Source organism: Bos mutus, chromosome 10 (genome assembly GCF_027580195.1).
Source record: "Bos mutus isolate GX-2022 chromosome 10, NWIPB_WYAK_1.1, whole genome shotgun sequence".
Taxonomy (NCBI): Eukaryota; Metazoa; Chordata; class Mammalia; order Artiodactyla; family Bovidae; genus Bos; species Bos mutus.
Window position 1 is genome coordinate 38,976,997 of NC_091626.1, and position 20,810 is coordinate 38,997,806.

The window sequence follows — 20,810 nt, forward strand, 5'->3', positions numbered from 1 at the left end:
AAAGCTCACCCGCTCTGGGCCTGCTCCCCGGGCCTTGGACCAATCTTCTAAAAATGCTTTTCCTCAGCTGTACTACGTTTAACCTTTGCTCTGACGTGGGGTAGGGGGAGGGTTACCCGTGTCCCTTAAAAATGGAGCAATCAGGAGAGAAAAATCCCCGAAAAGGAGAGGAAGTTTAAAACTTTGAACTGTGAAAATTATGAGAATGACTGAGGAAAACTGGTTCGTTTGCAACGTGAATTTAGTCTTTGCCTCTTTGAGGCAAGAGAAAGTTGACAGGTAGTCCTTTTCCTCTCTCCTTCGTTCTTTATCCCTTTCACCCCGCCCAGGAAGACTGGAAGTAAATGGGATTAACAGGTGTTCGGCAGCTGTAAAGACACCTGGGGAAAATTAGAGATGTTGAAAGAGAATGACAATGGCTAAGAAGCACATTCCTAAACTTGTGAACCGAATTGTGATAGGTGAGAAGCACCGGCCAAAAGGTGTCCTGAACCTGCCCCCGCCCCGCTCTGCCCTCTCTGCCAAGTCATCTGCCAGTGCGGAGGCAAAGGGAAAAGAACTGCCCTCCGCGCCAGAGCGCGAGGCTCTGCTCTTTCGGCTCTGGTCCACAGCCGCGATGTTCAGTCCCTCTGTTCTAAGAGGAGCGCAGGTAGTGTAACGCACCAGCACACGGAGCAAGTTAAGTTTTTTAGGCTTAATGTAGAGCTGGGCACGTGTGCAATAGATGGATGTTTTCAGAGATATAATTCTCTGACTGTAATTTTTGCCATAATCTAAACTAAAAAAATAGGATACAGTGTAGCATAGCTGTTAGATAAAATTGTTAGCTTCCCTCTCACTAAAGACGTTAAAGAAAAACTTCCACCTATCTAGAAGGACAAAGGCTTCCCAGGTGGCTCAGTGGTAAAGAACCCAGTAGGACAGGTGGGTTCAATCCCAGGACTGGAAAGATCCACTGGAGGAGGAAATGGCAACCCTCTGCAGTATTCTTGCCTGAGAAATCCCATGGACAGAGGGGCCTGGTGGACTACAGTCTGGTAGGAGTCACGAAAGAGAAACGACTTACATTCTAAACAACAATCTAGGTCAACCTATAGTGATAATAATAACATAATGTGTTACTTGGGCTAGGCACTGTCCTAAATATATTATGTGTATTTATTAACTCTTTTATAGTTTTTTATAGAAATACATTTATGGGACTTCCCTGGCAATGCAGTGATTAAGAATCCACCTTCCAACACAGGGGACCTTGGTTCCATTCTTGGTCAGGGAAATAGGATCCCACATGCTAAGGGGCAACTAAGCCCTCCTGCCTCAACTAGAGAGAAGCCCAGGCACCATGATGAAGATCCGGTGTGCCACAATGAGACCTGACACAGCAATATAATAAATATATGTCTTTTTTAAAAATAAATCATATGTGGACAAATAGACATGCAGAAACTTATTTCAGCCTTGTCTATAGTAGGAATGGTGGTGGTGATGGTTTAGTCACTAAGTCGTGTCCAACTCTTGTGACCCCATGGATGTAGCCTGCCAGTCTCCTCTGGCCATGGGATTTTCCAGGCAGTAATACTGGAGTGGGTTGCCATTTCCTTCTCCAGGGGATCTTCCCGACCAGGATTGAATCCCAGTCTCCTGCACCGCAGGCAGATTCTTTACCGACTGAGCTGCTGCTGCTGCTAAGTCACTTCAGTCGTGTCCGAATCTGTGCAACCCCACAGACGGTAGCCCACCGGGCACCCCCGTCCCTGGGGATTTTCCAGGCAAGAACCGACTGAGCTACCAGGGAATAAATAATTCCAAATCATCTGAGTATCTGTCAGTACAATTCATTCTGTATCATTTGAAATTGACTTATATTGGTACTCTTCACATTACTGTGTCTGCATAGCAAATTACCCCTACAATGTTGTGTGAAACAATCATTTATATTGCTCACAGATTCTGTTGGTCAAAAATTCATACAGAGCACAACAGAGATGACTTTCTCTGCTCCATTATGCACAGAGCCCCAACCAGAAGAGCCAAAGGCTGAGGACTGGAATCATCTGAAAACTTTTCACTCTCCTATTGATGTTTGATGCTGACTGGAGGCTGCAGGCTGGAGACCTCAGTTTGATGTAATGTAGACCATGTTGTCTCTTAGTATGGACTGGTTTGAGGCTTCCTCACAACCTGATGGCTGGGTTCCAAGGGCGAGTATGCCGAGAAAGAGAGAGACCAAGACCGAGACCGAGCCAGGTAAAAAGCATATACTTTTTATGACTGAGCCTTAGAAGTTATACAGTGTCAGTTGTACTGTATTCTATCTGTCCAAGTTCCAGAGGAGGGGAAATAGACTCTACCTCTTGACTGAGGAGAGGCAAAGTTCTTAAAGAGCATGTGGGCATTTTGGGAAATTACAAGTTGCCACAAGTGCTTATGTGGAAAGACCTCCTAAGTTCCTTAAGGGTAAATAAATGAGATGAGTAATAAGTACACTGTGATCCCATTTATGGGTTTAAAAAAAATGTGATACAAAACCATATTTCCAAATGTAAACACACAATGTTTAAAGATATGTATTCTCAAACTACATAGTTTCTAAGTATAACCTGGGTGTTCAGCCAAAGAAACAATGATCCATTCAAGTCATGCAGGAATAACTGGCCAAAATGGTCTCACCATTTCCCCAAGACAGGTTGAAGTGTCATTTTGCTGAGAAAACTCTCTTATTAACTGTGGAATATAAGCTTGTCCTTAAATAGATGTGATTCCATTGTCCTGAATGAGTGGCCACAAGTGTTCAAATTCTTTCTACCTTGTAAGTTGTCATTCAGTTTTCTCATACTGCTGCTGCTAAGTCACTTCAGTCGTGTCTGACTCTGTGCGACCCCAGAGACGGCAGCCCACCAGGTTCCCCCGTCCCTGGGATTCTCCAGGCAAGAACACTGGAGTGGGTTGCCATTTCCTTCTCCAATGCATGAAAGTGAAGAGTGAAAGTGAAGTCGCTCAGTCGTGTCCGACCCTCAGCGACCCCATGGACTGCAGCCTACCAGGCTCCTCCGTCCATGGGATTCTCCAGGCAAGAGTACTGGAGTGGGGTGCCATTGCCTTCTCCGTTTCTCATACTAGAGGGCTGATTTGATGTTGTTTCTTTCTGAAAGATATTTTCAGAAAGATGAAATTTGTGAAGAACTCCTGAAGGTCAGGAACTGAGTCATTCATTTTGTATTCACTTATCTAACACATAAAAAGGGGTCTTGTTAAGTTTGTTTTTTTTTCATTCCAATCCCAAAGAAAGGCAATGCCAAAGAATGCTCAAACTACCGCACAATTGCACTCATCTCACATGCTAGTAAAGTAATGCTCAAAATTCTCCAAGCCAGGCTTCAGCAATTTGTGAACTGTGAACTTCCTGATGCTCAAGCTGGTTTTAGAAAAGGCAGAGGAACCAGAGATCAAATTGCCAACATCAGCTGGATCATGGAAAAAGCAAGAGAGTTCCAGAAAAACATCTACTTCTGCTTTATTGACTATGCCAAAGCCTTTGACTGTGTGGATCACAATAAACTGTGGAAAATTCTGAAAGAGATGGGAATACCAGACCACCTGATCTGCCTCTTGAGAAATTTGTATGCAGGTCAGGAAGCAACAGTTAGAACTGGACATGGCACAACAGACTGGTTCCAAATAGGAAAAGGAGTTCATCAAGGCTGTATATTGTCACCCTGTTTATTTAACTTATATGCAGAGTACATCATGAGAAACGCTGGACTGGAAGAAACACAAGCTGGAATCAAGATTGCCGGGAGAAATATCAATAACCTCAGATATGCAGATGACACCACCCTTATGGCAGAAAGCGAAGAGGAACTCAAAAGCCTCTTGATGAAACTGAAAGTGGAGAGTGAAAAAGTTGGCTTAAAGCTCAACATTCAGAAAACGAAGATCATGGCATCCGGTCCCATCACTTCATGGGAAATAGATGGAGAAACAGTGGAAACAGTGTCAGACTTTATTTTTCTGGGCTCCAAAATCACTACAGATGGTGACTGCAGCCATGAAATTAAAAGACGCTTACTCCTTGGAAGGAAAGTGATGACCAACCTAGATAGCATATTCAAAAGCAGAGACATTACTTTGCCAACAAAGGTCCGTCTAGTCAAGGCTATGGTTTTTCCTGTGGTCATGTATGGATGTGAGAGTTGGACTGAAGAAGGCTGAGCGCTGAAGAATTGATGCTTTTGAACTGTGGTGTTGGAGAAGACTCTTGAGAGTCCCTTGGACTGCAAGGAGATCCAACCAGTCCATTCTGAAGGAGATCAGCCCTAGGATTTCTTTGGAAGGAATGATGCTGAAGCTGAAACTCCAGTAGTTTGGCCACCTCATTCGAAGAGTTGACTCATTGGAAAAGACTCTGATGCTGGGAGGGATTGGGGGCAGGAGGAATAGGGGACGACAGAGGATGAGATGGCTGGATGGCATCACTGACTCGATGGACGTGAGTCTGAGTGAACTCCGGGAGTTGGTGATGGACAGGGAGGCCTGGCGTGCTGTGATTCATGGGGTCGCAAAGAGTCGGACACGACTGAGTGACTGATCTGATCTTATCTTTTAAGTTTTTTGACTAAATTATGCTATTCCTTCATTCATTAGTTTAGGATATTTATAATTACATATAATTAGGATATTTATAATTACAAAGTAAATTCTGACCTCTTTGCTAGTTAATAAGCTAATAAGATTTCTGCTATCTAAGCTCCAGTTTCTCTGCTTTATATCCCAGTGTTAAATATCAATGATGAGCTTCTAAATCAGATGATTTCTCTAGGAAATTTGCCCTTCTACTTAAGAAATCTTTTCTTTGTTACCCGTGTTGTTGCTGTTCAGTCACTAAGTCATGTGTGACTTTTTCACAACCCCATGGACTACAGCATGCCAGGCTTCCTTCCCAGTCCTTCACTAACTCCTGGAGTTTGCTCAAACTTATGTCCATTGAGTCGGTGATGCCATCCCACCATCTCATACTCTGTAGCCCTCTTCTCCTCCTGCCCTCCATCTTGCCCAGCATAAGGGTCTTTCCCAGTGACCTTGCTCTTCACATCGAGTAGCCAAAGTGTTGGAGCTTCAGCTTTAGCATCAGTTCTTCTAATGAATATTCAGGGTTTTTTACTCATGTTTTTGAGTAATATGCTGATATGATAATAGCATTATTTTAGGCAAAGAAATAGAATTAGTTCTATTTATCTAATTCTTTAGGCATATCTGCCTATTTTGACACTCTGAAAAGACAACTATCACTATGAGCAATGACTGCATAGGAAGGAATGGTCTTAGAGCAGGGGAAGTCTAGAGTGATACTTCTCTATCTGAATAATTGGTATTTTCATTGCTTGGTAATATACTGTGTTGCAGTAGTCACTTTTTTTTTTTTCCTTACTCTTGTCTTTGCTCTTTTTTGAACAATGAAGGGACACACCTTAGTTTTTAGAAGCAAAAAACTCCTCATTAAATAAGTTAAAATAACCAACAGCATTTTCAAAATAACGTCCTAAAGCAGCTTCCTGAAATTAGCTTAGAAGGAGATAAGTTCCTTTCTAATTCTTTCTAACAGTAAGACATTTTCCTCTTATTGCCAAGGTTTATAGGGGAGACCTAGCTGTGTTCCTACCTGAAACATAGCTGTGGGAATGAAGATATGAATAATGGAGAGATGCTTTAAGTTCCCTTAACTCACACATACTGAATAATTGAAATATTTGTATAGTTTTATTTTATGTGCCATGTGGTTCTTAATCCTACTAATCCTATCTATTATACATAAAGCCATAAATATGAGTGTCCTTAGCTTTGTTTTGGAGAAGGCAGTGGCACCACACTCCAGTACTCTTGCCTGGAAAATCCCATGGGCGGAGGAGCCTGGTAGGCTGCATGCAGTCCATGGGGTCGCAAAGAGTCGGACACGACTGAGCAACTTCACTTTCACTTCTCACTTTCATGCATTGGAGAAGGAAATGGCAACCCACTCCAGTGTTCTTGCCTGGAGAATCCCAGGGACGGGGAGCCTGGTGGGCTGCCGTCTATGGGGTCACACAGAGTCGGACATGACTGAAGTGACTTAGCAGCAGCAGCAGCAGCAGTAGCTTTGTTTTATCTTAGATGAAAAAAAAAAAAAGGCATACATCAAATTTGAGGGCTATAGAATTTAATCAAAGGATGGATATTAGTATATTGTTTTACCACATGTAATCCTAGAACACTGTGAGATTCACAGGTAAAATGCTTTCGTTAACAATTTGATTCTTCCCTTTGAACTTGTAGGAGAGGGGGGCAAATGTTGACAGTCTATTCTTTGACCATCTTTCCATTTGATAACAGTGGTTGGCAATCCCAATTATAAGCACAGATTTTGTTTGTGGAACTGAGGCCCCAGAAAAACATGAGGAACCAGAGAGTTACTATGGTCAAACGGTCCCCATTTCTATTATTTTCAATCTCACTCTAATCTTCATAACCTGCACAAAGACACAGACAGGCTGATTCATATATTTCTATTTGAACTGGGGAGAATTATGTATTTGTACCTACATATTAATGGCAACCCACTCCAGTATTCTTGCCTGGAGAATCCCATGGATGGAGCAGCCTGGTAGGCTACAGTCCATGGGATCGCCAAGAGTCGGACATGACTGAGCGACTTCACTCACTCACTCACTCACATTAAAGCCATCATGAGAAATGCTGGGCTGGAAGAAGCACAAGCTGGAATCAAGATTTCCAGGAGAAATATCAATAACCTCAGATACGCACATGACACCACCCTTATGGCAGAAAGTGAAGAAGAACTAAAGAGCCTCTTGATGAAAGTGAAAGAGGAGAGTGAAAAAGTTGGCTTAAAGCTCAACATTCAGAAAACTAAGATCATGGCATCTGGTCCCATCACTTCATGGGAAATAGATGAGGAAACAGTGGAAACAGTGGCAGACTTTATTTTTGGGGGCTCCAAAATCACTGAAGATGGTAATTGCAGCCATGAAATTAAAAGACGCTTACTCCTTGGAAGGAAAGTGATGACCAACCTAGATAGCATATTCAAAAGCAGAGATATTACTTTGCCAACAAAGGTCTGTCTATTCAAGGCTATGGTTTTTCCTGTGGTCATGTATGGATGTGAGAGTTGGACTGTGAAGAAAGCTGACCATCGAAGAATTGATGGTTTTGAACTGTGGTGTTGGAGAAGACTCTTGAGAGTCCCTTGGACTGCAAGGAGATCCAACCAGTCCATCCTAAAGGAGACCAGTCCTGGGTGTTCATTGGAAGGACTGATGTTGAGGCTGAAACTCCAGTACTTTGGCCACCTCATGTGAAGAGTTGACTCATTGGAAAAGACTCTGATGCTGGGAGGGATTGGGGGCAGGAGGAAAAGGGGATGACAGAGGATGAGATGGCTGGATGGCATCACCAACTCGATGCACATGAGTTTGGGTGAACTCCAGGAGTTGGTGATGGACAGGGAGGCCTGGCATGCTGCAATTGATGGAGTCACAAAGAGTTGGACACAACTGAGCAACTGAACTGAACTGAACTGATTAACGCCATTGAAAACTCTTGGTTTTCAGTTTAGCTATACTCTCAGCACAGCATTTGAGAATTATTTTACATATCTTCCAGGCTTACTTCATCCAAAAGCGACTATCCTTGACCACTACAGTGCTCAAAGTTTATAAAAATGTGCTCCATCTGGAGACCCACCCTTTACATCACAGTGAAACTGCTAATGTGGAATAAATACGTAGCCACTGTCTCCAATTCAGGTGCAAGTTTGCTCTTCAACTGGTTGACTTCCACCTCAGCCCTTCCACTAACCCCTTTCTGGCAAAGGTAACCCATTATGTCCCAAAGGCTAAACCCAATGAACTTTTCTTTTCGACTCTCATTTCACTTCATTTCTCCATGTTGTTTGATTCGGATGTACTCTACCAAGAGCTCTTCCCTTGGCTTCTGCCATACCACTCTCCTTTGCTCTCTTTCTCTGAACACTACTTCTGTTTTTCTTGATGATCGTGGTCTATAATCATAACAGTAGTAGCTAGAGTTTACTGTGGGCCTACCCCATACCAAGTGTGTTATGAGCAGTAGCCATTCAGTTTTCTCAATAACCCTATGAAGTATAAATAGACCAGAATTGGGTTGTCAGTCTACGTCTGTGTCAATCACTGAAAAGAGCCTAGGTTTACTTTGACATCAATTAGGTCTATTTGAGGCTGAGAGTGAGATGAGCTTCTCCTGATATATGTGGGTTGGAGGGTAGGAGGGAGGCATAAAGAAATGTCTATAATTAAAGTGGGTTCAAATCCTGACTCTGCCACTTACTAGCTGTGTAGTCTTGGACAGCTTAATGTCTCTGGACTTCTGATTCCTCTCATTGAACATGGATAATATATTACATGCCTCATAGAATTTGGGAAGGGTTGCTGCTGCTGCTGCTAAGTCGCTTCAGTTGTGTCTGACTCTGTGCGATCCCCATAGACGGCAGCCCACCAGGCTCCCCGTCCCTGGGATTCTCCAGGCAAGAACACTGGAGTGGGTTGCCATTTCCTTCTCCAATGCATGAAAGTGAAAAATGAATTAATATATGCAAAGTGTTAGATGAGTATAATACAAAGCACATAATAAGCCCTCTGTAACGTTTAGCCAATCTTCCATCCCACCCCTCCCTCCTCAGCACTTCTCCCACTGCTGTCCTAGTAATTAATGCAAACTGATTATGTCAGTCTCCCGCTTAAACCTCTTCAGTGACTCTCCGCTGCCTAATAATCGAATCCAAATTTTGGTCGGGTGCTTTGGCCACAAATAACAGAAATCAAGCTCAATCTAGCTTTTAAATAAGTAAGTGAATTTTATCATGTAAAAGAAATCAGAGGTAGGGTGAAGTTCAGGGTTAGTTGGTTCAGTGATATTATTGAAAATACAGGTTTTTCCCTCTCTCCTGCTGTTCAGAAAGTCAGCTCCATCCTAAAGCTAGTTAGAAGAGGCATTAGGTCATCTCAGGGACTGAGTCTGTGAAAGAAGTCCAGGAAAGGTAACTTACTTTGTAGACTTTGTTTGAATATTGCATTAAAACACAAACTTATGTGAAATAAAATGCTTGTTTTGTTACTTTTTTTTTTTTCCCAAATGAGGAAGTATAGAAATGATCAAGGCATTGAAAAGCTAGACTTAGAAAGCACAAAAGGATAATGCTAAGAAGAGTGTCTCAGTGCTCACTGGGGTGAGTAGATCTCTAGTCTTAATATATTTTGGCTTATTACTCATCTTAATATGTTTACAAGACTGTGAAACCTAAAATGCAGTCATCGTAAGGATATAAAAAGAATATAGTGACCAAGACATTTGTAATGTTATTGATAGATTTATACACTGTAATGGAAATCTCTGAGCAATCTCACAGCTGCTCCTCAGAGTTCCCAGAGGAGAAAGCTTTGAAGTTCAGGGAGTGGCTAATGGGTTCTTTGATCTTCTTAGTCTTTTTGCACTTCAGGGAGCTTTGGAGGAGGGCAGTTTTGCTTATCACTGGACCTATTGTTAAAGCAAAGGAAAAAGGAACTTCCTAGATGTATTGAGATAGGTAGTGCAGGTGAGGGATTTTCCCAGACGGGCAGTCTAAACTGCTGCTTATGCCTGACTATTTTCAAGAGGTAATTCTGTGCAAGTTAGCCTCTTGCCTAATCCACTTCAAGTAACTATACACTTAGTTGATTGCGTCTAGCCTATCCTTTAATCTTGCTTTAAAATGTCATTTTATTTGTGCTTAACCTAATAATATGTGCATTAATTTACTTTCCAAGTAAACATTCTTTAATAAAATTGCTTTCCCTTGAGAAATATGAAAAATTTTGAACATAAAGATATTTGAGAAGTCAAATTTAAGATTATAATTTTGTAATATCTTTTCATAACATCTGTATTAAAGGTCATTGCCTTATTAAATCTACCCAGTATCAAATATTTTAAAGTATATCTGTGATACATGAAAAATATTCATGCTGACCCTTTAGTCTTAAAACCAATTTTGAAATAACAGCCTACACATAAATAAATTTATTTTATTATAGAGATTTTTGATAACCCTTAGTGTTTTGATAGAAGTAATACATGCTTATTCTGAGAGAAATCCTGAAAAGTATAAGGAGGAGAAGTATTTTACATGTGATGACCCTCAGAAATCATCACAATTTAGATTTCAATGTATTTCCTTTCAAATTTTTATTATGTAAATACAATATAACCTATGTAAATTTCTTTTTGTGTAAGAGAAATTAGCTTATTCTGTACAAATAGTTTGTGTACTTTGTAAAGAAACTTAATGTTATATCTTCCCCATGTCTTTAAAGACTATGTATAACTATTTTACAAATCATAATTTGCTCCTCTGTAGTTGAATGAAGAGATCTCTTTTTCTTAATAATTAGAACGAATTGGCCAATGTATCAGAGTGTGTTTTTTCCCATGAAGTGGAATGAACATCGCTCAGTCATGTCCGACTCCTTGCGACCCCATGGCCTATACAGTCCATGGGGTTCTGTAGGCCTGAATACTGGAGGGGGTAGTCTTTCGCTTCTCCAGGGGATCTTCCCAACCCAGGAATCGAACCCAGGTTTCCATCATTGCAGGTGGATTCTTTACCAGCTGAGCCACAGGGGCTTGAAAATTTAATTTGAAAAATCTCTTAAAGCTTACGTGCACATACACATATCTGTTAAGTGAGGACAAGACGCAGGACTGAAGTGTTGAGTGAAGCACTCCCAGCATCCTCAGGCCCACCACCATTACCTTTGTCCTCTTTAGTTTGATATGCACTTGCATCAGTTAGAGTACCTCTTTAAAGAAAGTCTGAACAAGTTGAATGTAATTAGGCTATTTCACTTATTCATCCACTTATTCATTCATTCAGTAAATATTTATCGTTCCTCGCTTAGGTATTATAGTATCGAAGTGAACAGGGCAGACTCAGCCCTGGCCCTCACAGAGCCTGCAGTCCAGATGAGAGGGACAGTTAAACCAGAGAATTTAATAATGTATGGAAAGGATTTTGACAGAGAAAGCAGTGATTATAATAGGAGCAGATAGTGGATTCAGCCAAGTTTTCCCACTGAAAGCAACATTTAACCAAAGACTTGAAAAGTAAGCAGGAGGTAGCTATGCAATAGAGACCGGCTGGGTCCAACCTGAGAGAACACCTGAGAAAAAGCTTATTGAAGGTCAGAATGCCTGGAACATGGAGTGGAAGCGGAAGAGGAGGTGAGAGATGTAAGCCCAAGACAGATGATAAAGGGTCTTGTCAGCCACTATAAGGAGTTTAGAGTTTATCCTTAGAGGCACTGGGAATCTGTTGAAGGTTTGCTCTTTAAAAAGATCACTCTCGCTGCAGCCTGGAAAACTGTTGCAGGGCTGCAGGTGGGAAGACCAGGTCTTTAGCTTCAGTCTAGCTGAGAAGGTCCTACATGAAGCCTGGAGGTAAAATGCTGTAGCTATCCTTCTTTTCATTCATCCACTCATCACATTTAGCCTGTGACCCTTTTCAACCAACCTAGCCAGGTAGTGCTAGTGGTAAAGAGCCTGCCTGCCAACGCAGGAAACATGAGAGAAGCAGGTTCAATCCCTGGGTCAGGAAGATCCCTTGGAGGAGAGCATGGCAACCCACTCCAGTATTCATGCCTGGAGAATCTCATGGACAGAGGAGCCTGCCGAGCTATAGTCCATAGGGTCACAAAGAGTCAGACATGACTGAAGCAACTTAGCACACAGCACTATTTAGCACTTAATAAGTGATTGTTGTTTTGTTTGCTCTTTCATGTGTTTGGAGAAGGAATTCATCACCAGGCTCTATTTCTCTTTTCTTTCAAAGGATGAAGTGTTAGGAGAGAAAGTATCCATCCTAAGAACTTTTCCCACTCTTGTAGTGATCTAGGGACCCCTCCATTCTTCTTCAATGGTTCAACTGGCTACATCCTGTGCTAGTTGCTGAAGTCTTGGTTTTCTTTAGAAAAGCTTTCTGAGCTTATACAGAAAGCTCCGAAAATTCCTGATCTATATAAAGAAGGCAGTATCTCATTCTGCTGATATTTGGAACATAGGGACTTTCCCCATTACAACAGTAATATAGTATTCAACATAATAACATGGTAAAATACAAAAAAGTGAAAAAATATAGAAAAAGCTACCATAGTGCTACCCTCAAATGACAACCACCATTATTAATAATATTTTAAGGAATTTCATTTTAGTCTTTCTTTAGTTTCAGAAGAACAGCTTTTAGATCATTGTGATACACACACACACACGTATGTATATCCTGAATTTTTAAAACTTAACATTGTAACAAAAAGTTATTTTAAATATTGCATTAAATTTTAATTGTTGCAAAAAATTCCTCTGTGTCATTATCAGATCAGATCAGATCAAATCAGTCACTCAGTCATGTCCGACTCTTTTTGACCCCATGAATCGCAGCATGCCAGGCCTCCCTGTCCATCACCATCTTCTGGAGTTCACTCAAACTCAGGTCCATCGAGTCGGTGATGCCATCCAGCCATCTCATCCTCTGTCGCCCCCTTCTCCTCCTGCCCCCAATCCCTCCCAGCATCAGAGTCTTTTCCAATGAGTCAGCTCTTCGCATGAGGTGGCCAAAATACTGGAGTTTCAGCTTTAGCATCAATCCTTCCAAAGAACACCCAGGGCTGATCTCCTTTAGAATGGACTGGTTGGATCTCTTTGCAGTCCAAGGGACTCTCAAGAGTCTTCTCCAACACCACAGTTCAAAAGCATCAGTTCTTCGGTGCTCAGCTTTCTTCAGAGTCCAACTCTTACATCCATACATGACCACAGGAAAAACCATAGCCTTGACTAGACAGACCTTTGTTGGCAAATTAATGTCTCTCCTTTTCAATATGCTATCTAGATTGGTCATAACTTTTCTTCCAAGGATATTCCACTCTAATTCAACACACAGCCATGTTTGTGTGTGCTTAGGCATTCAGTTGTGTCCAACTCTTTGTGACCCTATGGACTGTAGTCCACCAGGCTCCTCTGTCCATGGGGCTTCTCCAGGCACAAATTCTGGAGTGGGTTGCGTGCCCTCTTCCAGGGGATCTTCTGAACCCTGGGATCGAACCCACATCCCCCGTTGCAGGCGGATTCTTTACCATCTGAGCCACCATGGAGGCCCAAGAATACTGGAGTGGGTAGCCTATCCCTTCTCCAGGGGATCTTCCCAACCCAGGAATTGAACTGGGATGTCCTGCATTGTAGGAAGATTCTTTACCAGCTGAGCCACCAGGGTAGCCCACGTGTTAGCACTTCCAATAATACTATGATAAGTGTTACAGGCATTCAATTTTGGGGGTACTTGAGTTTGTGCTTTTGAGCCCAATTCCTAGGAGCAAACCCGATAAACATTTTTTAACTTATGCTACCAATTTGACTTAACAAACAAGGAGTGTACCAAATTTACATTTCAACACATAAAAGTATTTGTTAATTAAGTAACTTTTAAAAGAAAATTGCTAACATACAAGGAAAAATTTTTCAAAATAATTAAAAATTATAATAGTGCTTTTATGTACCCATAATAGCTAAGTATCTAAAAGGAGAAACTGACTGTGAGGATATTGTGCCAGACCTATACAAATTGGTTGCATTTTCCATAACTTGGTAAAGTGGGTAGTTAATATCAGAGTTTTAGAATTTCTTGACATAATTCTAAATTTTTCTTTATGTAATTAATTCTGCTTAACTCTACTTTTTCTCAACTTTAGGCCATAGTACTTTTTAGATTAATTCAGAGATTTAAAGGAATAGAATGTACCACACACCATAGCATAACATTAATTTCTAATCTATATGGTTTTGAACATACAGCTTTGACGTTCATTTAATACTCAGTTAATTTTAGATTGAAAAGTTACAAGTCGAATATTAAATTGATAAAAAATGATAATGACTTAACTAGAGAAAACACAAGAGGGCAATCTTGTACAACAATAAAATGTGTTTGCATAAGACAGAAGAAATAATTCAACATTTTTAATTGTGATTTTTTCCAATAGACATTTGAAATCTTGTCAATATGTATTATCTTTTTATTAAGTGATGGAAGTGTGGCTTTGAAAAGAAATTTAGTGTCAGCAGCCATATAATAAATTCTGCAGTATTTCAAGTCTATTTGTTAATCCTGAAAAGAAGTCAATCTGTTTTCCATTGTTGGAACCTTATGGCCTGGTTTCAGTTGATAAGAAAGCAAGGAAATAGATCTACTATAAAAGAAACACTGAAAGTATTTTGTCCTGGATTCACTCTTTATATATATATATATATATATATATATATATATATATTTGTGTCTCAAAGTGGAAATTGTTTAGTTTTTTCTGATATTTTTCGATTAGTAATGTGATCCATTAAATCTCATTGAAAAGGCTACTTTTAAAAATGAAAAAAATTAATGAATTGCTAAAGGCAGGACTTTGTCTAATGATTAAATTTGAAAACATGTATGGCCTTTTACGAATTTTGATTTCCTGACACTTAAATAGGACTGTAACTTTGGTTAACTCACTACACCCTAAAAATTAAGGGCATGAGAAAATAAGAGGTTTAAGGCAGTTGCATGCAATTTTGTAGGAGCTAATTCTCAGAGATCTTAGTTTCATCTGTAAAACAAACACAGAGATAGTATCTGTGGTGCTCTTACTTCTCATAGCCCATGGACCTTCTCCACCCAAACTAATTTAGTGTTTAGAATGCCAAATGGGATTTAAGAAAAGGGGGGGGATAGAAATAGGTATTTTTCTGAGCATACTGGTGGGAGCAAGCCTTCAGAATTCTGTGGTCAAGTACCTGGTACTTAGAAATATAATATAACAATAGTTAATCAAATCATGTGAAATTTGAATCCTTAGTTTCTGCCACATATTAGCTGTGTGACTTTGGGCAAGTTTTTAACCTCTCTGTGCCTTATTTTCCTTTTCTGTATAATGCAATTATAACAGTACGCAGTATTTGGTACAAAGTAAACTTCATGTATTTGCTGTTATGCAAGGGTGCCTAGGAAAATGTCTAATGGAAATAAGTGATATCATACAGTATTTGGTTTTCTCTGTCTTGTTTCACTTTGCATAATGTCCAAGTCCATCCATGTTGCCATAAATAGCAAAATTTTAGTTCTTTTTTATGGCTGAGTGGTATTCCGTTCTATTTAGTACCACATCTTCTTTATCCATTCACCTGTTGATGGACACTTAGGTTGCTTCCACATCTTGACAATTGCAAATAATGCTGCTATGAACTTGAGGTACATGTATCTTTAGGAATTAGTGGTTTTGGTTTTTTGGATGTATACTGGGGAGTGGAACTGCTGGGTCATATGGTAGCTCTATTTTTAGTTTTTTTTTTTTTTAGAAACCTCCATACTGTTCTCCATAGTGGCTGTACCAATTTACATACTCACCAACAGGGTACAAAGGTTCCCTTTTTTCCACATTCTGGCCAACATTTGTTATTTGTGTTCTTTTTGATGATAGCCATTCTAAAAGGTGTGAGGTGATATCTCACTGTGGCTTTGATTTGCATTTCCTTGATGATCAGCAATGTTGAACATCTTTTCATGTGCCTCTTGGCCATCTGCATATCCTCTTTGGAAAATATTTATTCATTTCTTCTGCCCACATTTTAATTGGACTTGTTTGTTTATTTATTTTTTTGATGCTGAGTTGTATGAGATGTTTATAAATGTTGGATATTAACCCCTTATCAGTCATATCATTTGCAAATATTTTCTCCCATTTAGTTGGTTGTCTTATCATTTTGTCAATACTGTCTTTGCTGTTTAGTTTAATTTTAATTAAGTTAAAATTTAATTTTAAGTTTAATTAGGTCCCATTTACTCATTTATTTCTTAAAATATTAAGGAAAAACAGATTATTACTTATATTTGATTCGTAAATATTGCCTCTTCTTTTTTCATCCATGAGATAAATACAAACCTTGGAAAAGATCCACAGTGGAAAAACTGATCTTGTTTATATCTGTCTCCTGTGTCTCACTGCAAGGTTTTCAGGCCAGGAACTGTGTCTGCCTAATCTTTATAGCCTCGGAATGTAACACAATACTTGGCACAAAATAAATGCTCAATAAATGCTTGTTCATTATTATTTATTCAACTGAGAAGTATTTATTATCTTCAGTTGGTGGAATATGGTCCCAAGATGTACATCATAGACTGTAACACATTGTTGGTATAATACATGAGCCTGTCCTAAGACATATAATCATGTATAAATCCATTCTCTGTATATATTTTCAGTTCGGTTCAGTTCAGTCACTCAGTCGTGTCTGACTCTTTGTGACCCCATGAACTGCAGCACTCCAGGCCTCCCTGTCCATCACCAACTCCCGGAGTCCACCCAAACCCATGTCCATTGAGTCAGTGATGCCATCCAATCATCTCATCCTCTGTCATCCCCTTCTCCTCCTGTCCTCAATCTTTCCCAGCATCAGGGTCTTTTCAAATGAGTCAGCTCTTTGTATCAAGTGGCCAAAATATTGGAGTTTCAGCTTCAACCTCAGTCCTTCCAATGAACACCCAGGACTGATCTCCTTTAGGATGGACTGGTTGAATCTCCTTGCAGTCCAAGGGACTCTCAAGAGTCTTCTCCAACACCACAGTTCAAAATATATTTTAGTATAGAATAAATTCTGGATAGATACTCATCAAATTGTTACCTTGATGTTTGGCTGGTATAAATAAGAATATTTATTTTTGTCTTTATTTTCTAATTTTTTTAGTAATTATGTTTTGCTTTTGTAAAAAAATTGTGAAACATTTTGAATGTCTGATTCTAAAATAGGTACTTATGTGCACTTCCAAATTATAAATTTTAACAGGTATAAAATTAAAGTTAATTAAATCATATTAGATGAATCATTTATTTAAGCAAAATGAGTCTGATATCACCAAATAGTATTTTATGTACATATTTATTTTAAAAAATTTTGTAACTTGTGCCTAGAGAAAAATTTTAATTCTGAGGTATTTTTATGTATATATTTAATACTCTAGAGTATTTCTAAGAAAACGTTTAAAATTGAAAATAATTATATAATAAAACTTACAATAGTTCCAAAAGAGTATAAAGTGATTTTCCTCTGAGACTTCCAGTCTTTTTTCCCAAAGACAACTACAATTGTTGGTTTCTTACATACCATTACAAAAATCATCAGATGATACATAAGCATATGTATGTATCTATACATTCTTATGAGATGGTTGGATAGCATCACTGACTCAGTGGACATGAGATTGAGCAAACTCCGGGCAGTTAAGGACAGAGAAGCCTGGCGTGCTACATTCCATGGGGTTGCAAAGAGTTGGACAATTCTTAGTGACTGAACAACAACAATGTACATTCTTATAGAGAAATAGAAGCACCCTATATTTAGCATGGTATATTTTTATTTACTTTCTCATGATAATATGTATTAGAGATCATTTCCTACCATCTCATGTAGTTCTACTCCATTCTTACTCTGGACTACTTAATAATCCATTTTATGGGTGAACAGTAATTTGTTCAAATTACTCTCAAAAATTGTTCTAATTTGTAGCCTCACTAATCATGTATGAGAATTCAGGTCTTGTTAAATCCATGCCAACATAGTATATTATCAAACTTGGGTCTTTTACTTATCCGATTGGTAGAAAACAGTAACTTGTTTTAACTGGGAATCTTTGAATTAGGAGTAATATGATATCTTTCCAAGTTTTTCATATTTTTTGTATTTTGTTCTGAGGATTGCCTGTTACTATCTAGTCCTCATTTTTCCATTGTATTTTTTTTTCCAAGAGCTCTTCCAGAAACAAAGTTAACAGGTGATAATAAGATATTATCTAAAAATAGTTTCTTATAAGTTGTTTGTCATTGTTATCTTTAAAAACATAGATTCCGTTCCACTTAGTTCAATAAACATCTAAGGGAAACTTTCCAAATGTAGAGGTGGAGACCCTGGTGGAGACACAAAATTAAGTGAATAAATGGATAAAGGGTTATTTCAGGGAGCTCACAATTTAATACAGAAAATATAGACAGAGAGACATGCTCTTAAAATAATATTATGAGGCTGCAGGAGAGCACAAGAGATTACTTTGAGAGATTGAAGTCAAGGAAGGTCTAATGAAGTAAATAGCCTGTGAACTGGGCTTGGAAGGATAAATGTATTGGCTTCCTACAGTCGCTGTAATAAAGTACCACAAACTGAGTGCTTTAAAACAGCAAAAATTTGGGAATTCCCTGGTGGTCCAATGGTTAGGACTTCACACTTTCACTGCCAAGGGCGTGGGTTCAGTCCCAAGGTGAAGAACTAGATCCTGTAAGCAGCATGGCCAAAAAATAAAATAAAATAGCATACATTTATTTCTCACAGTTCTGGAGACTAGATATCCAAAATTAAGTTGTTGGCAGACCCATGCTGCCTCTGAAACCTGGGATAGAATCCTTCCTTGCCTCTTCCTAGCTTCTGGTGGTGGCCAGCAATCCTTGGTGTTGCATGGCTCATGGCTGAGTCAATCCAATCTCTGCCTCTGTCTTCACCTTACCATCTTCACACTGTCTTCCCCCTGTACCTATCTGTGTCTGTATCCATACTTCCTTTTTTATAAGGAAAACAGTCATTTTGGTTTAGGACACACCCTCATGACCTCATCTTAATTTAAATTGATCATCTGTGAAGAACCTATTCAAAATAAGATTACATTCACAGGTATTCTCAACAGAGGAGAAGTGGGGGGCAGTTGGTGAAGGGTGGGTATCCTAGGAGAAGAGAATCAAATGGATAGAAACTTGTCAGTAGGATATACAGGGCATGTCTAGAAAACATCAAGTACTTTGTCCAGTTTTTCAAGAGCATGTAAGAAAACTGGGAGAAGGTAAGAAAACTCTGGAAGAAAGTCTTATGCCTATTCCTTCTCCAAGGGATGGGCAACCACTGAAGCTTTCAACCAGAGAGTGCTCAGTTCAGTCATGGCTGCCTTAAGGAGACTGTGCTGTAACTGTGCAGAGAATGAATTAACTGGGGAATTGGTGAAGGCAGGATGAACAGAGAGGGAACCACTGCAGCTGCCTCAGAGAAAGTGAAAGTGAAAGTCACTCAGTCGTGTCCAACTCTTTTCGACCCCATGGACTATACAGTCCATGGAATTCTCCAGGCCAGGATACTGGAGTGGGTAGCCATTCCCTTCTCCAGGGGATCTTCCCAACCCAGGGATCAAACCCAGGTCTCCCACATTGCAGGCGGATTCTTTACTGGCTGAGCCACCAGGAAAGCCCAAGAATACTGGAGTGGGTAGCCTATCCCTTCTCCAGGGATCTTCCAGACCCAGCAATCAAACATGGGTCTCCTGCATGGCAGGTGGATTCTTTACCAGCTGAGCTATCAAGGAAGCCTCAGAGAGGTGAAGTGAAGTGAAGTCGCTCAGTTGTGTCCAACTCTTTGCGACCCCATGGACTGTAGCCTACCATGCTCCTCCATCCATGGGATTTTCCAGGCAAGAGTACTGGAGTGGATTGCCATTTCCTTCTCCAGAGGACCTTCCTGACCCAGGGATCGAACCCGGGTCTCCTGCATTGTAGGCAGATGCTTTACCGTCTGAGCCACAAGGGAAGTCCTTAGAGAAGTCGGAGAGTGAAGGATGAACTTGTAAAGACAGTGGGTTAGGGCACCTGCACTCACTCTAGGACCCTAGAAAAGGGCTGCTTGCTTGTGATTTGAACATTCCTGCAATCCAGAGGGATGTCCTAGCCCCATCAGAAAATTGCTCAAAATATACTCATCTGATGGGGTTGCTTTATGAGTGGCAGTCTTGCACTCTAACAAAGGTTACACATATGGCTTACTCTGAAAGAGGCCCCCGGGTTGTTTACGACTCTTTGGAAGGCCTTTCTTTCTGCTTTTTACTTAGCATTTTCAGAGTGACTCACCAAAACATCTTGGACCAGAAATGAAATTTGGAAAACGTCTTCTCCTCTAAGTTCTGAAGAGTTTTTTTGCACCGTTAGCATATAAAAGAGCATATAAAAGTGGGTTAATGGCTGAATTAAGCTGTGCCAGCCAGGCAGATATTGTCTGCATTTGAGGAGGAAGCGTCCATCCACTGTTTACGATTGTGCTTGTCTGCGATATGCTTGCAATTATGTAGAGGATCCAACAACAAAAGAAAATAAAAGTCACCAGAAGTAGATGAAAGGTGCCCTGGTACTCAGGAGCAGGGCGGTTGCACATTTCAAAGTGTCTTGTTTTCTGCTCCATGGAGAAAAGGAGCTGAGTACGTATAAAGTGTCAGCCGTTCCCAGTGACTAAGTACTGTTCCTATTTGCAGCTGTTTCTCTTGAGATCCTCAAATATTTTTAGAATCTTCTTGGCTCTTCTCTACAGAGAAGGCTGTACTTGGCTTCACCTTTCTCTGCAATTGACTTTCAAAGTCATGTAGCCAATTGGCTTGATCCCTAGCTACTTCTGTTGTTGAAATATAACACAAGGTGCCAACACACAGGTAGTGAACAAGAAGAGTGGAACTTTTTAAGCCTGAGCATGGGTTAGCCTCAGTGCCCAGTGTTGCAAGTAGCTGGCCAGAATTCAGAAGGCTACCATCTAACAAGGAGGAAACCTTGAAAAAGCAACTTAAATTTGATCCAGATCCCAGTGCTAATACTTGTTTTGTTCTGCATGCTGTGTCAGACTGTTCTGCTGTGCGTCTGTCTGTACACACT

The 20,810-nt window shown here is 40.1% G+C and overlaps 1 long non-coding RNA gene across 1 annotated transcript in view; it reads left to right on the top strand.

Moving 5' to 3' along the window:
* LOC138989393 (uncharacterized) overlaps positions 1-20,810 on the top strand; it is a 39,684-nt gene that overhangs the window by 419 nt on the left and 18,455 nt on the right. The window contains exon 2 of the long non-coding RNA XR_011465641.1: positions 2,014-2,247. This is a non-coding gene — a long non-coding RNA (uncharacterized lncRNA). The remainder of the gene's footprint in view (positions 1-2,013; positions 2,248-20,810) is intronic.